Source organism: Pelobates fuscus, chromosome 12, assembly GCF_036172605.1.
Source record: "Pelobates fuscus isolate aPelFus1 chromosome 12, aPelFus1.pri, whole genome shotgun sequence".
NCBI classification, from domain to species: domain Eukaryota; kingdom Metazoa; phylum Chordata; class Amphibia; order Anura; family Pelobatidae; genus Pelobates; species Pelobates fuscus.
Window position 1 is genome coordinate 129364576 of NC_086328.1, and position 14646 is coordinate 129379221.

At 40.3% G+C, this 14646-nt stretch overlaps 1 long non-coding RNA gene across 1 annotated transcript; it reads right to left on the reverse strand.

The window, feature by feature from the left end:
* Positions 1–13409: 13409 nt before the first annotated feature.
* On the reverse strand, positions 13410–14228 carry LOC134578934 (uncharacterized). Its single transcript, XR_010086147.1, has 2 exons — positions 14130–14228; positions 13410–13600 (listed from the first exon to the last, which is right to left on the reverse strand). It is a non-coding gene; the product is annotated as an uncharacterized LOC134578934 (long non-coding RNA).
* Positions 14229–14646: the final 418 nt, after the last annotated feature.

Consider the following 14646-nt stretch of genomic DNA (forward strand, 5'->3'; position numbering starts at 1 on the left):
CTAGATGTAATGGAGTCGGGACGGGGGTTAAAAAAAAAAACGGGATTCGGCCATGACAGTGCCACTTTAAACTTTCTCAAATATAATTAATTTCAATTTCTGGTTTATTGAATAATCTTGTTAATGAATAAAAAAAAATATTATTCAAACCCACCAATATAAAAAAACGTTTACCGGTGTTCCAAGCATTATGTACATAACCCTACCCAGTGTAGCTTGCCCCATGCTCAGCTTTGGCATGTTATTAAGATGTATGTTCTGCTTTTTCTTTCTATTTGAAGGTCAAAGTGAATGAGCATGTTGAATATGTGGATGATAAACAGGCTCATATGGAAGTTTCCCTCTTGGATGAAAGTCGTTTACAAAATTTGTCAGTAAACGATTGCTCCACAAGTACTATTATCATGCAGAAGAACAGCGAAGAGATTCTAAAAAACGATATTAACAAGAAAAAAGTTTCTGATGGTAATTAAATATATTGTCAATTACATCAAAACTACACAGTTTTCATGTTGATGGAATATTACCTTCATTTCCGTGTGGGAAAGTTTTGCGATGTCTCCATTTATAACTTTTATACAGCTTCATGGCTTTAAGTTTTACATTGTGGCTCGTAAGAAGGTATAAAAAATTAGCCAGGGCAGGAAACCAAAAAATGAGTAAATATTAATTCATGGTTTATAGCTGCTACTCAGCTATCTTATATTGAGACACTATGACCTGTCCTAATGTATTTACACATATATATTCATATGTGTACTGAGAGACCAATCCCTTTTGGTCATTTAGGAAAAGGGTTATAATTTTTGCATCTGTTCCCTAATCATTATTGCTAGAATAAAATCTAGCTTACAGACTTTAGCTTGATATCGTTCAGCAGTTTCAGGATTAGCTTAGCTAGCCAGGATCTTGTATAAAACCTCTTTTTGATTTTGCCATTGGCAATTCAATTGGCAATATTAGAAACATAGAAACATAGAAACATAGAATGTGACGGCAGATAAGAACCATTCGGCCCATCTAGTCTGCCCAATTTTCTAAATACTGTCATTAGTCCCTGGCCTTATCTTATAGTTAGGATAGCCTTATGCCTATCCCACGCATGCTTAAACTCCTTTACTGTGTTAACCTCTACCACTTCAGCTGGAAGGCTATTCCATGCATCCACTACCCTCTCAGTAAAGTAATACTTCCTGATATTATTTTTAAACCTTTGTCCCTCTAATTTAAGACTATGTCCTCTTGTTGTGGTAGTTTTTCTTCTTTTAAATATAGTCTCCTCCTTTACTGTGTTGATTCCCTTTATGTATTTAAATATTTCTATCATATCCCCCCTGTCTCGTCTTTCCTCCAAGCTATACATGTTAAGATCCTTTAACCTTTCCTGGTAAGTTTTATGCTGCAATCCATGAACCAGTTTAGTAGCCCTTCTCTGAACTCTCTCTAAGGTATCAATATCCTTCTGAAGATACGGTCTCCAGTACTGCGTACAATATTCCAAGTGAGGTCTCACCAGTGTTCTGTACAATGGCATGAGCACTTCCCTCTTTCTACTGCTAATACCTCTCCCTATACAACCAAGCATTCTGCTAGCATTTCCTGCTGCTCTATTACATTGTCTGCCTACCTTTAAGTCATCAGAAATAATCACCCCTAAATCCCTTTCCTCAGATGTTGAGGTTAGGACGCTATCAAATATTCTGTACTCTGCCCTTGGGTTTTTACGTCCAAGATGCATTATCTTGCACTTATCCACATTAAATGTCAGCTGCCACAACTCTGACCATTTTTCTAGTTTACCTAAATCATTTTCCATTTGGCTTATCCCTCCTGGAACATCAACCCTGTTACATATCTTAGTATCATCCGCAAAAAGACACACCTTACCATCAAGACCTTCTGCAATATCACTAATAAAAGTATTAAAGAGAATGGGTCCAAGTACAGATCCCTGAGGTACCCCACTGGTGACAAGCCCAAGCTTCGAATATACTCCATTGACTACAACCCTCTGTTGCCTGTCACTCAGCCACTGCCTTACCCATTCAACAATATTAGAATCCAAACTCAAAGATTGTAGTTTTTTGATAAGCCTTCTATGTGCAACAGTGTCAAAAGCCTTACTGAAATCTAGGTAAGCAATGTCTACTGCACCACCCTGATCTATAATTTTAGTTACTATATTACCACATGAGAAGTTAAGTAACTTTGATGACCTTTATTAGTACAGGAGTGATGAATGAATTACAGGCTATACAGAAATAACTATTGCTGGGTATACATAATATACATTTTCTCAGATCTCTTAAGGGGTGTATTCTTTTTTTCCCTAGCAGTTATGGCTACACAACATAAATGTATTCCAAATTGAGTGAATGTCTAATGGAAAATATGAGAAACTCTACATTGAAGGGACAGTAAAGTCACACAGACCACTTAGTCTCAATGAAGTGGTCTGGGTGCAGTGGCCTTGTCCTTTTTTCTGTGGCGCTGTGTGTGAGAGGGGATCTCCCCTGTCAGCCTGGGTAGCGCGGTGGGAACCCCATGCCTGTGGGGCCCCTGGGCAACTGCCCAGAGTGCCCCTGGGGAAAGACAGCCCTGATGTGTTTCAATCAGACACAACTGACCTCTGAAGAATTGGCTGCATTTCTGGTTTATTGGTTGCTGCCAGTGCACCATTTTCTTCAACAGCATATAGATTTCATATATTAAATGTTTGTTTGGCCCTCAGGATACCATGTGGATTGACACCAAGTACCGCCACTTCTGATTTGATATTGATTGTGTCTTCTGAATGCTTTGTCTTATTGCAGATTTGTTTATAATATATATAACCTTTTGCTGGTAAGAGGATTGTAATTAGTCAGGTCTTGCAGATTTCATGTTTTTATTGATTCGGTTTAGGGACAATAGATCATTGTTTTGATTTTCATTTATAATATTTGTTTGTTGTTGTTTTTTTCCATCAGATTTTCCTGGTCTTCAAAATGTATACGGCTGTAAAGATCAAAATTATGGATCCATTTTTAACACAGTAAATATTCTATGCGTTCAAGAAAATGTGAAAAGCATAGAAGACATCTCCATGAACATGGCACTAGACCTTAATACACCACAGTCTATTTCCAGTGAGGGTACAAATCTGCAAGGAGACACCAGCCATCTTAAATCTGTAGATGCAACAAGTAAACACATTTATACTGTAACTGACAAGACATGTGCTACACAGACTGACAAAGGTGCCTTGGTAAAGGAATACTGTAACCAAGAATCATTAGGGTTTCCTGAATTCAGTGATAGTCTAGAACCGGAGATAGTTTCAAGTAAAATTAGTTCTACAATTGAAAGTTTCTCTGTCTCTGTGGTCAGTAGTGAAAACGAACGTCACAGTCCTCATCAGAGGCAATGTATAGCAGACTTAAACACATTTCCAAGTTATGATTACAGCGAACAATTTAAAGCTAAACAAATGCAGCTGAGAGAAAAAAACACTGTTAATGTATGCACTGATTTGCTCCAGTATAAGCAAATGTCCTCAGAGATGCAAAATGAGACGGACTTTGGCCACGAAGACAAAAGCAATAATTGCCTTGAACGTAAGCATACTTCTAACAGTGATAGTAACCCCTCCATGCATAGTGATACAAGTGGAAGCCTGATAGGACTGGAAGAGGAAAGTAATAATCAACAGAAAAAATCCTCTGTTTTGCCATTGTTTATTAATAACAGTAAAACCTGTGAAGAATGGCAGGAGAACACACATCTACATGTCACTACTGATTCTCAAACTGAAAGTCAATCGTCTCCGAAAAATGGAAATGTTGGAAATACAGATTTACTGGCAAGAAACATATTACGCACGGATTCTAAAATGTCACAAGATGTAAACATGGTTAGTGCAACAAATACAAAAACAACAGAATTATGTGTTGAATATCGTGTCCATGGTTCTAGTCCAGTAAAACCAGCAAATGAACTTGAAAATAGGAATAAAGATGGTTGTTGTTTCGAGAAAGAAAATCAGAAGCCCCTTAGCTGCAAGGAAAGGGAGTGGAAATATGGAGGAAAACTAGAACAGTTGGACTGGGATAAATCCACTTTTACATCAAATTGTAACACAGAGCACGCTCCAGTGAAGATAAGTGCATACAGTGACCTTGCTAAATTAAAGGAATTGTCATCACTCAATAAAACAGATACTCAAACCGTAAATAATTTAAAACTTTTCCCCCGAAGAGAGACACCATCACACATGTCAGCACTAACACCAATTCTTCCTAAAATGTTGTGCCAAAACGTGCCTAAAGCAGAACTAGGTAAGATCCATTTTGGTTTAATGTCCCAATGCTGCCTTAACAATAAATTTTAACACTAATACTACCCTAACACAAACGTATGTTATGTAAAAGAATATATTAGGTAAAATAATGCCATCTAGGAGCTGTGGAGATATTTATAAACCACTCGAAATTCTGTCTCCCTCAATACACAGTTCACAATCACATATCCTCTCTCTCTATATACATAAATAACGATTGGACTCTACACTCTATGTTTCTGCTCAGAAGAAGCAGGTACATTATACATTGTATTAGTTTAACAGAAAAATATAAGTATACAGTAAAAACCTGGTTATGTGATGCAGATGAAGTTTCAAGCATAGACTTCTTTATGGGATGAAGTATATTCAAACTTCACACATAAGGATATAAATAATACATTTCCAGGCCCTTCGAGGAAGATTGTAGGACAAGGCAAGCAGTGTAATGACTGATCTTTTAGTGTTTATTTCAGCAACAGACAAAGTTAATCAAGCCATGGCACGTATACAGGATTGTTCTCCATCTCTCCACAGGATTAGTTAGTTTTGCCTACATTTGTCTCACGCTATTTAGGCATACAGTTCCATAAACATTATACATTATCTACCGTAACACGAGGGAATCATGAGTGGAGGGTTAAATAGTGTTTATAGGGAAAATATATCAGAGGTTAAGGAAGGACGTTTTTAGTGTTTTTGACAATGATATATGGCAGGTGGCTCCCACGCTGTCATTCTCTGAAGTTCTGCCTGTGCATAACACTCAGAACGACAGGCGGATGCGTATTAGGGACTTTAACTTGTGGCTTGGTGAATGGTGTCGGGAGCAAGGATTCGGCTTTATTTCTCATGGTAGCTCTGTTTGGAATGGAAATTAACTGTACAAAAAAGATGGTTTGCATCTTTCTCAAAAGGGAACAAATGTTCTCAGTGAGCAGTTCAGAGGTTTTGCTAGGATGTATTTAAACTAGGAGGGGGGACAAAAGGGTGATACAACATCAATCCAATTGTCCCCCAAAACAAGGACAGAAGGTGCCTGTAGCAAGTGTGTTCAAAAAATGATATGCTTAGAGTAATGTCTAGCAATGCTCGCAGTTTAGGGAATAAGATCCATTAACTTGTGGCAATAATGGCAACTGATAATGTAGATTTAGTCGCTGTTACTGAGACATGGTATAATGAGAAAAATGACTGGGACATAGCAATACCAGGGTACTCTTTATATAGAAAAGACAGGGAAGGCAAGAAAGGGGGAGGGGTGGCCCTGTATGTGAAGGATAGCATAAAATCTAGCCTATTAAAAGTTAGTGAGGCGAACATAGAGTCCGTTTGGGTTACATTAGAATTTGGTAATCACACAGTAACTCGTGTAGGTGTGATTTATAGGCCCCCAGGACAAATAGAAGATTTAGATAATCTACCAGTTGAGGAAATAGCTAAAATGACAATGAAGGGGGGAGTTATCATCATGGGTGACTTTAATCTTCCTGATGTGAATTGGAAAACAAAAATAGCTACTTGTGCCAGGAGCACACATATTCTAAACTCCATACTGGGATTGTCTCTAAAAAAAGTTGTTGAGGAGCCAACTCGTAGAGAGGCCATACTAAATTTAGTGTTAACAAATGGAGATTTGGTATCAGATATTACTTTAGGTGAAAGTTTAGGATCCAGCGATCACCAGTCAGTGTGGTTTAATATAAGAACTGAGTCACACCAAACAAAAACAAAAGTTTTAGACTTTAAAAAAACAGACTTTTCTAAAATTAGAATATGAGTAAAGGAGTCATTATCAGACTGGAGCAATTTAAATGGAGTCCAAGAGAAATGGGATAATTTAAAATTTGCACTGCTGAAGGCAACAGAAAATTACATTAGGCTTGTCAGTAAAAGCGAAAAATTCAAGAAACCACTGTGGTACTCCGCAGATGTGGCCAAAATAGTAAAAAAAAAAACTAAAAGTTAGCATTTAGTAATTATAAAAAAAAACAGAGTGAGAAAGACAAAATGATCTATAAGATTAGGCAGAAAGAGGCTAAGCAAGTTGATCTGATGACACTCAGATATACCTCTCCCCGGCCGTCCTGCAACGTGTCACTGCTTGCCTCTCTTCCATCTCTGACTGGATGTCATCACGCTTTCTCAAACTTAACCTCTCTAAAACTGAACTCCTTGTCTTTCCTCCTCCTAATACTGATCCTCCTCTCTCACTCTCCCTTCAAGTCAGTTATATCCACATGAGTCCATCCCTACAAGCGCGCTGTCTTGGCGTCATACTTGACTCTGGTCTCACCTTTGAGTCTCACATCCAGTTTGTTGCCAAGTCCTGTAGGTTCCAACTCAAAAACATAGCCCGCATCCGCCCCTTTCTTACGCAAGATGCTACCAAGGAGCTTGTCCATGCTCTAGTAATTTCCCGCATGGATTACTGTAACCCTCTCCTGATTGGTCTCCCCAAAAGCCGTACTGCCCCGCTACAGTCTGTAATGAATGCTGCAGCTAGACTGATTTTCCTATCCAGTCGGTCCTCTCACACCTCGCCCCTCTGCCAGTCCTTACATTGGCTCCCTGTATCCTATAGGAGTCAATTCAAAGTGCTAACCCATACATTTAAAGCACTGAACAATTCCAGCCCCTCTTATATCTCTTCACTGATCCAGAGGTATGCCCCTCCTCGTACCCTCCGCTCTGCCCGCGACCACCTCCTGACCGCTGCTCGCACCCGTATGGCCAACTCACGCTTGCAGGACTTTTCACGGGCGGCTCCTCTCCTATGGAATAACTTGCCTACTGCCATCAGACTCTCCCCTAGTCTTCAATCATTTAAGAAGGGCCTTAAATCCCATCTCTTCAGGAAAGCGTATGGCCTCCCAGAGTAATCTCTCCCTTACATACCTGTCCCTATGGGATAGTGCTTTGCTCTCTCCTCCAGCTCTGCTTCACTCCTACTTGATATTTCCTATCCTAATGTTTCTAATACCCCACTTCCTATAGACTGTAAGCTCATTTGAGCAGGGTCCTCTTCAACCTATTATTCCTGTAAGTTTTCTTGTAATTGTCTTATTTATTGTTACATCCCCCCCCTCTCAAAATATTGTAAAGCGCTACGGAATCTGTTGGCGCTATATAAATGGCAATAATAATAATAATAATAATAATAAGAGCTTCCAAATCACACACAGAAGAGAAAATAGCACAGTCAGTAAACAAAAAAGGGGAAAAAAACTTTTTTAGATACATAAATGAGAAAAGGAAAGTAAAACAAGCATTAGTTAGATTAAAAACAAAAGAAGGAAGGTATGTAGAAGAGGATAAAGGTCTAGCTGACTGCCTCAGTGAATATTTTTGTTCAGTATTTACAGGTGAAAACAAAGGAAAGGGACCTTAGTTAGAAAAAAGGACAAATGAGTCATTTATTACATGTGAGTTTACAGAGGAAGAGGTTCTATTTCAACTGTCAAAAGTAAAGACAAATAAGTCAATGGGACCTGATGGAATACACCCAAAGTTATTAAAAGAGCTTAGTGGTGTACTAGCAAAACCATTAACAGATTTATTTAACCAATCATTGTTAACAGGAGTAGTCCGAGATGATTGGAAGTTAGCGAATGTTGTGTCCATTCACAAAAAAGGTAGTAGGGAGGAGTCTGGCAACTATAGGCCAGTAAGCCTTACTTCAGTAGTGGGGAAAGTAATGGAAACCATGTTAAAGGATAGGATTGCTGAATACCTAAAAACACATGGATTTCAAGATCAGAGACAACGTGGGATTACTTCAGGGAGATTATGCCAAACTGATCTTATTGATTTTTTTGATTGGGTAACTAAAATAATAAACCAGGGTGGTGCAGTAGACATTGCTTACCTAGATTTCAGTAAGGCTTTTGACACTGTTGCACACAGTGGTGTATCCTGGTTTTGTGCTGCCCTAGGCAGCACAAAACTCAGGCGCCCCCCCCCCCCCCCCTGCGCGCCACCCCCACCCAACCTTTACCCCGCCCCGCATTCTAAATACACACACACACACATTCACTGACACATACGCATACACTAACAGAAACACACACTCGCTAACAGAAACACACACTCGCTAACAGACACACACACTCGCTAACACACACACACACACTCGCTAACAGACACACTAACAGACACACTAACAGACACAAACTAGCAGACACACACACACTCACAGGCAAACACACTCACAGACACACACACACACACTAACAGACACACACACACACACACTAACAGACACACACACACACACACTCACTAAGACACACACTCACTAAGACACACACACTCACTAAGACACACTCACTCACTAAGACACACTCACTAAGACACACACTCACTAACAGACACACACTCACTAACAGACACACACACACACACACTAACAGACACACACACTAACAGACACACACACACTCACTAACAGACACACACACACACACACACTCACATTAACACTTTTCTTTTTTTTTTTTTACTTTAACCCCCCCAGCCTCCTTACCTTTGGGAATGCTGGGGGGGTCATCTTTCACCCTGGTGGTCCAGTGGCTGCTGGGCGGTCGGGCGGCGCTGCTGGGCGGGCGGCGAGGGAGCACTCCCCCTGAGCTGTCTGCTCAGCTCCCTCGCGCGACGCACAGTGAGGCTGGGAGGCGGAGCCGGAATATGACGTCATATTCCGGCTCCCAGCCTCACTCTGCGGCGCGCGAGGGAGCTGAGCAGACAGCTCAGGGGGAGTGCTCCCTCGCCGGCCGCCCGCCCAGCAGCGCCGCCCGACCGCCCAGAAGCAGCCCAGCATGTCTGTTAGCCGCAAGGCTAACAAGACATTTGCCTTGGGCATTTGGGGGGCGGCTTTTTTTGCCGCCCCCTGGAAAATGCCGCCCAAGGCAAATGCCTTGTTTGCCTCGCGGCTAATACGCCCCTGGTTGCACATAGAAGGCTTATCAATCAATTGCAACCTTTAAGTTTGGATTCCAATGTTGTTGAATGGGTAAGGCATTGGCTGAGTGACAGGCAACAGAGGGTTGTAGTCAATAGAGTATATTCGAAGCTTGGGCTTGTCACCAGTGGGGTACGTCAGGGATCTGTACTTGGGCCCATACTCTTTAATATTTTTATTAGTGATATTGCAGAAGGTCTTGATGGTAAGGTATGTCTTTTTGCTGATGATACTAAGATATGTAACAGGGTTGATGTTCCAGGAGGGATAAGCCAAATGGCAAATTATTTAGGTAAACTAGAAAAATGGTCAGAGTTGTTGCAACTGACATTTAATGTGGATAAGTGCAAGATAATGCATCTTGGACGTAAAACCCCAAGGGCAGAGTATGGAATATTTGATAAAGTCCTACCCTCAACATCTGAGGAAAGGGATTTAGTGGATATTATTTCTGATGACTTAAAGGTAGGCAGACAATGTAATAGAGCAGCAGGAAATGCAAGCAGAATGCTTGGTTGTATAGGGAGAGGTATTAGCAGTAGAAAGAGGGAAGTGCTCTTGCCATTGTACAGAACACTGGTGAGACCTCACTTGAAGTATTGTACACAGTACTGGAGACCATATCTTCAGAAGGATATTGATACCTTAGAGAGAGTTCAGAGAAGGGCTACTAAACTGGTTCATGGATTGCAGGATAAAACTTACCAGGAAAGGTTTAAGGATATTAATATGTAAAGGAGGAGAGTATATTTAAAAGAAGATAAACTACCACAACAAGAGGACATAGTCTTAAATTAGAGGGGCAAAGGTTTAAAAATAATATCAGGAAGTATTACTTTACTGAGAGGGTAGTGGATGCATGGAATAGCCTTCCAGCTGAAGTGGTAGAGGTTAACATAATAAAGGAGTTTAAGCATGCGTGGGATAGGCATAAGGCTATCCTAGCTATAAGAGAAGATATTTAGAAAATTGGGCAGACTAGATGGGCCGAATGGTTCTTATCTGCCATCACATTCTGTTTCTGTTCTATGTATATCATTTTATTTCATTTAGCCTTTGTTACCATTGATTTGATATTTTTTTTGATTTTTTTTTATCCAATCAGGCTGCAGCATTACAGGGCAAGTGGCAAATATTTCTCTCACAGAGGTTAATCAACTGATTGCATCGGAGCAGACATCTCAGCACCCAAGCTTCCCTAATGAATATGTAAGTTGGTCATTATAGTAGCAAACCCCTTGTTACATTATCATACTCAATTTATTTAAAAATATACTGCACTATTATTGTACTTTTTTCTCATCTCTTTGGGATACTTGATTTTGCACACAAAAAAATACCCAATTGAGATATATATATTTATTCTGTGTGATTCCACTTAAGGGTTTGAATTTTTTTACTATTCAATCTAGGCGCTATCATTGTTTATCTGCTTTAGCGTGTACCTTCACAAGGCTGGGAATCCTTGTAAGATTTACTGTAGCTACCCTATGGTATATATCACGCATCTAATTTGTATCCATGTTTTTTTACACGTCTTCTCTTTAATGTCAATATTAAAGGAAAACTCCAGTGCCAGGAAAACGATCCGTTCTCCTGGCACTGGAGGGTCCCTCTCCCTCCCACCCACCAATCCCCAGTTACTGAAGGGGTGAAAACCTGAGGCAGCGGCGATGTCCCTCGCCGCTGTCTCCTCCTCCGAGATGCTCCTCCCTGTGCTTCTGTCGGCCGGGACTGATCCCGCCCACCGGCCGAGGAGACCTAATGCGCATGCGCGGCAATTCCGCGCATGCGCATTAGGTCTCCCCATAGGAAAGCATTGAAAACTATTTTCAATGCTTTCCTATGGGGATTTGAGCGACGCTGGAGGTCCTCACACAGCGTGAAGACGTCCAGCGACGCTCTAGCAAGGAAAATCCTTGCTATAATCCAGGAAGTGACCTCTAGTGGCTGTCTTGTAGACAGCCACTAGAGGTGGAGTTAACCCTGCAAGGTAATTATTGCAGTTTTACACTTACAGGGTTAGGAGTAGTGGGAGTTGGCACCCAGACCACTCCAATGAGCAGAAGTGGTCTGCGTGCCTGGAGTGTCCCTTTAACCCCTTAAGGACCAAACTTCTGGAATAAAAGGGAATCATGACATGTCACACATGTCATGTGTCCTTAAGGGGTTAAAGAGAATCATGTCCAAGTAATATATCTGTGCAGCACAAGCATTTAACATGACAAAGCACTGGTGAAGACAATTTGTAAAATTATTGCCTGGTCATCTGTCTTGAAATGTAAAATAGCTAATAAAATATTTAAATAGCTTTTCCTAATCAAACATCTGAAATTGTTAGCCAGAAAAGAGTGCGTTGGCGACCTATGGCACATATGCAGCAATCAAACCGATCTATTGCATTTATCCTTTAGGGCTTCCATCCACCAAAAGTGGGTGGGACTAAGGGTACAATACTTTTTTCCTTAGGGCCCACAAACAACACTGGTGGGCAGGGACAAGAGGTCCACCAAACTTGTTATTTATGACCCCCTCCTGCCACCAATGGGTCAGGCAAGAGGGGACATTATGCCTCATCCCTATTATTTTTAGAAACATCAACTACCAATGGGTGTGGCTGTGGACACCATACACCCCTGTTATTTTTAGTTCTTCCATCTGCTGTCAATGGGGGGTTGTTTGGGGGGACGGGATGACACTATGCACCCCCGTTATTTTTAGAGCCACTACCAGCTGCCAATAGGTTAGGGTTGAAGGAATACTATGCTCCCCATTCAATTTATAATAACCCCCAACAGTGGAACTTCAAAAACTTAATAGCCCACCCACTTGTGGGACATGACATGGACACTATGTCCCTTCTCCTCCCTGTTAATGTTATTTAATAGCTTCCAACCCACTGGAGGCCCCTGTTTATGGCCCCCACTCACAGGGCACAGGTGGTGGAGCAGGGAGAACACTATGCCTCTCCCTCGTTAATTCTATTAGTAGGTACCCCACCAAGGGGCCCTGTTCTTGGATTAGCAACTAAACCGCAATCGCTGTTCAGTCACTTTTTATTATTTTATAACTGTGAGCAGCCAACGGCTGCTCGTTTTTTAGTAGACAAACCTATATTTGACACACAATGGTAAGGGAGGGAGATTTACCTGCCTAATACTAATATGGGGGTAATATCAACCCCCGGAAGGTGGTGGTTGGGGGGGATTTAGGAAGCAGTGGGGATCAATTTTTAAATATTGCAAGGAAGGAGCCACTAGCTCCCTCCTTGTTATATTAAATGAACAAACGAATTGCAGGGTGAAATTTTGTCTTTTCATATGATTTAAATTATATTCTTTCATTTGTCTTTTGGACAAATAGAATTTCGTAAGAAAACGTGTTAGTTCGAAAATGAATGCCCAAGTCTACTAATTTCACATGATGGTTAAAGGGTTACTCAAACAACCATGACCACTTCAGTGTCTGTATGGGTAAGCATTTTTGTTTTAGAACAGTCACTTGGTGTAGGATAGTATAACTGTATATCTTGTTTATGATAGGTTCCAAAATGGAGCACTAAAACCCCCTTAACCATTAATTAGTGCACCCATGGGTGCATTACAGTCACTAATATGTGGCATTTTTCAGAAATAAGTGACTTGCTCCTGCTGTTATCCAAATTTCCTAGTTACAGAGAGGTAGGCAGTTGCATGGCTTACATCTTGAACGTGATAAAGAAAAGTGTTGAGTACACCACAAACATTTCTAAAACACTTTACTTAACAGTATCCCTGGGTAAAGATCCGGAATTACAGGGGTAGGGGGGTGTAGTCAAATATTACCAAGTGTAGTTAACACCAGCCCTTTTTTTTGACAGGGCAAAGCAGTGGACAAATCAAAAATTGATTTGATTTTAAACCAAGAGAAATGTCCAAGCAATATAACTACCAGCATCTATGAAAACACCCTTTACCAGGCTGAAAGCATTGCACAATTACCGATTGCTAAAGACAGGGATTCTGCAGGTGCCAGAGTGCAGGAACACATCACTGAAATCGAGAACTTTTTAATGCGCCAACCACTGAAAGGCCCAAAGAAGAGGAAGATGGCACCCAGAGCAGATGAGTCAAAAGAAAGCAATGTAACATATGGCTATTAAACATTAAATGTTATTGATATGGTTGTCTTTTGGGAAAAAACAAACATTTAGTTCATTGTTTTAAAAAACAAATAGAAAACAAGTATCTTATAGATAGTGTTCAGCATTTTAAAACCTGTTCTTGTTTAGAATCCTCACAGTTGCAACAAAGGGTGTTTAGAATGGTTACTCAGTATTACTGCTCAGTTCTAGCATGAAAGGACACTAGTCACCTGAACAACTTTAGCTTAATGAAGCAGTTTTGGTGTATAGAACATGCCCCTGCAGCCTCACTGCTCAATCCTCTGCCATTTAGGAGTTAAATCCCTTTGTTTATGAACCCTAGTCACACCTCCCTGCTGACTTGCACATCCTTCCATAAACACTTCCTGTAAAGAGAGCCCTATTTAGGCTTTTATTGCAAGTTCTGTTTAATTAAGATTTTCTTATCCCCTGCTATGTTAATAGCTTGCTAGACCCTGCAAGAGCCTCCTGTATGTGATTAAAGTTCAATTTAGAGATTGAGATACAATTATTTAAGGTAAATTACATCGGTTTGAAAGTGAAACCAGTTTTTTTTTTCATGCAGGCTGTCAATCATAGCCAGGGGAGGTGTGGCTAGGGCTGCATAAAAAGAAACAAAGTGATTTAACTCCTAAATGACAGTGAAATTGCAGGGGAATGATCTATACACTAAAACTGCTTTATTTAGCTAAATTAATTTAGGTGACTATAGTGTTCATTTGATGTATGTACCATAGAATATGTAGCAGGAAATGATAGAAAAATGTCATGTATTTTGCTATGGGTTGTATAGAATAAGTCGTTTTTGCACTTTTTTTTTTTTTTAAAGTATTCTAACGCTTTGTTTGATTTTGTTCATTTTTAAATGAATTCACACTCAAGAGCACTAGAAGGCAAAAGACCGCTTGGGACAAGCATAATGCTATTTTACCCTTTTTGATGGAGAAATACAAATTTTAATTTAATGAATACATTTAGACATGGTTCCATCAGTTCTTGGACAGCTGCCATATACACAGAACTGCGCAGCAGACTGTTTGAACATACAGATATCAGCAAGTTTGTTACAGTGATTTAGTTTTGTTAAAAGTGGATGTGGCCCTTGGGGCACTGCATGTTGCAGCATTACATTTTGATATATTTGATTCTATAAGACCGATACAGATTGATCATTTGCCAATAAATACTGGTTAAAGAAAAATAAGACCACTACAGCACCCCCAC